Source organism: Bison bison, unplaced genomic scaffold (assembly GCF_000754665.1).
Source record: "Bison bison bison isolate TAMUID 2011002044 unplaced genomic scaffold, Bison_UMD1.0 scf7180017864535, whole genome shotgun sequence".
Taxonomy (NCBI): domain Eukaryota; kingdom Metazoa; phylum Chordata; class Mammalia; order Artiodactyla; family Bovidae; genus Bison; species Bison bison.
This window is the reverse complement of record NW_011495084.1, coordinates 13,491,149-13,491,476: the sequence shown is the minus strand read 5'-3', so window position 1 is coordinate 13,491,476 and position 328 is coordinate 13,491,149. Positions and strand designations below refer to the sequence as shown.

Sequence of the window (328 nt, the reverse complement as noted above, 5' to 3'; positions counted from 1 at the left end):
AGCAGCAGCAGCAAATATGTTTAGCTGGGGGAGATTCCACATCTTTTAAAGATACATACTAAAATATTTATGGATAAAAATGATATGATGTTTTGGAACTGCTTTAAATTAATCTTGGGAAGTGAGAGCGAGTTTCAGATGAATCAAGACTGCTCATTATAGCAATTATTGAAGCTGACTTAGAGTGACATAGGGGCTTATTTCCCTTTACCCTTCTGAGTTCTTAGCTGAGGATCTTTATAATAAATGACAGAATAACAGGAGAAAATCTGCGAGACAGCAAAAGAGACACAGATGTATAGAACAGTCTTTTGGACTCTGTGGGAGA

The 328-nt window shown here is 36.6% G+C and overlaps 1 protein-coding gene across 1 annotated transcript in view; it reads right to left on the bottom strand.

Moving 5' to 3' along the window:
• Nucleotides 1-328, bottom strand: part of LOC104982649 (multidrug resistance-associated protein 4-like) — a 350,332-nt gene that overhangs the window by 246,071 nt on the left and 103,933 nt on the right.